We start from the raw sequence: 2,500 nt of genomic DNA, 5'->3' as shown, positions 1-2,500 counted from the left end.
CAATCATAGATTTTCAAGGTCCGAGGAGAAAATATCGACACAGCAGTAAATGCCATGCTCTTCTAGTTCATCTACCATATCTCTCTTCGAAAGATTTCCATGGTAGTACAACTATAAAACAGAAAAGAAAACTCTTCCGATACCTCTCGACGGCTTCTCTATGATTGTTTCTGTTACCAGGATGATCATAATGACCATATTTATTACAAACGTATACTCAACAGGTTACGGAATTGGAACCGTATTCCCTTTCGCTTATTTAATTTAAGGTATTTTATATTATCAATGGGGATAAAACCTTAAATTTTGTTCGGCTTTCGCCTTAAGCTTAGGACCGACTAACTCGTGATCAACCACTGTTCACACGAAACCCTTCTCCACTTCAGTCCTCCAAGGTCTCATTCGATTATTTGCTACTACCACCAAGATCTGTACCAATGGCAGCTCCACACATCCTTACGGAAGATGCTTCTACGCTACCATTGTACCCACCTACTTGTTAATGTTTCTAAATTTATATACATTAATAATGTAATATAAATCATTTACATTAACAGTGACGTATAGGTATACAACTTAAGCGCCATCCATTTTAAGGGCTAGTTGCTTCGGCAGGTGAGTTGTTACACACTCCTTAGCGGATTACGACTTCCATGTCCACCGTCCTGCTGTTTTAAGCAAGCAACGCCTTTCATGGTATCTGCATGAGTTGTTAATTTAGGCACCGTAACGTCACGTTTGGTTCATCCCACAGCGCCAGTTCTGCTTACCAAAAGTGGCCCACTGGGCACAATATATCATAACCTAAAACTTCATTCAAGAAAGTTTAGGTTCTTACCCATTTAAAGTTTGAGAATAGGTTAAGGTCGTTTCGGCCCTAAGGCCTCTAATCATTCGCTTTACCAGATAAGATTATTTTATATAATATTTTTATGCACCAGCTATCCTGAGGGAAACTTCGGTGGGAACCAGCTACTAGATAGTTCGATAGGTCTTTCGCCCCTATACCCAATTCTGACAATCGATTTGCACGTCAGAACTGTTTCGGTCTTCCATCAGGGTTTCCCCTGACTTCTACCTGATCAGGTATAGTTCACCATCTTTCGGGTCACAGCATATATGCTCAAGGTACGTTCTAGTTAGAGGTATAAAAAATAATTAAAAATTATTTATATACATAACTATATAGAACGCCCCAGGATTGATATTATATATATAAAATTATATATATAATTTAATCCCATATTAACAGTTAAGTTAATTACGCCTTTAGATTTTATTTAAAATAAATTCTAATGACTTGCACACATGTTAGACTCCTTGGTCCGTGTTTCAAGACGGGTCCCGAAGGTATCCTAAATCTATAGCATTGCTAATCATATTAATGCATATAATAATTATATTAATATATAAATTAATATAATATTATAAAATTATAATAATATATAATTTACGCATTATATTGATTTTTTATCTGTCAATTATTTATCCGATAATATTTAAATTATATTATATAGAAAATAAATTTTCATATATAAAATAAACTTTTTAAATATATCTTATGATAAATATATATTTATTAACAGATTGCAATGTCCATATATGAAAAAATTGCACACCATCATTATTATATAATTATATAATATTTATAATGTTGAATTTTTCATATTTCATGGATGTTTAGGTTCATCGGGCTTAACCTCTAAACAGTTTCACGTACTATTTAACTCTCTATTCAGAGTTCTTTTCAACTTTCCCTCACGGTACTTGTTTGCTATCGGTCTCATGGTTATATTTAGTTTTAGATGGAGTTTACCACCCACTTAGTGCTGCACTATCAAGCAACACGACTCTTTGGAAATATCTTCTAATAATCATTAACGTCATACGGGCCTAGCACCCTCTATGGGTAAATGGCCTCGTTTAAGAAGGACTTAGACTGTTAATTTCTCATATTAGAATATAGATATTCCATACACTACATCGGATATTTGTATAAACAAAATCCTTTAGTGCTGAACTAGTTTCTTTTCGCTCGCCGCTACTAAGAAAATCCTAGTTAGTTTCTTTTCCTCCCCTAACTAATATGCTTAAATTCAGGGGGTAGTCTCATATGAGTTGAGGTTGTTTTTAAGAATATTTTTAATTTTTCTTTTTAGTTGAAAACTAAATATATATAAGTTACTGTATTGTTTATATTATAAATAATATAATTTTATATAAGTTTTCCTCTTTAATGTATTAATACTAATTTATTAATACTAGGATATACTTATTTTTTTATTATATTTTATAATATAAGTAAAATATATATAATTGAATTTTAATATTATGGTATTCCTACCAGTAATATATCATGTGCTATAAATAATATAATTTAAAATTATATTATAAGCAACTTTATTAAATTATTCTTACAACCCTCAACCATATGTAGTCCATGCAGTATTAAATTTTTTAATAAATTTATATACTCTGTAGCATGGACTGCAATATGCGT

The 2,500-nt window shown here is 31.7% G+C and overlaps 2 pseudogenes; both read right to left on the bottom strand.

Moving 5' to 3' along the window:
- The window catches only part of LOC129617336 (large subunit ribosomal RNA), a 4,018-nt pseudogene extending 1,891 nt beyond the window's left edge, over positions 1-2,127 (bottom strand).
- A 290-nt stretch (positions 2,128-2,417) lies between these two features.
- Positions 2,418-2,500, bottom strand: part of LOC129617346 (5.8S ribosomal RNA) — a 184-nt pseudogene continuing 101 nt past the window's right edge.

The sequence above is a fragment of the Condylostylus longicornis genome, unplaced genomic scaffold (genome assembly GCF_029603195.1).
Source record: "Condylostylus longicornis isolate FDR11 unplaced genomic scaffold, ASM2960319v2 ptg000502l, whole genome shotgun sequence".
NCBI lineage: Eukaryota > Metazoa > Arthropoda > Insecta > Diptera > Dolichopodidae > Condylostylus > Condylostylus longicornis.
The sequence above is the reverse complement of the archived record's forward strand: the minus strand, read 5'-3'. Positions and strand labels throughout refer to the sequence as shown.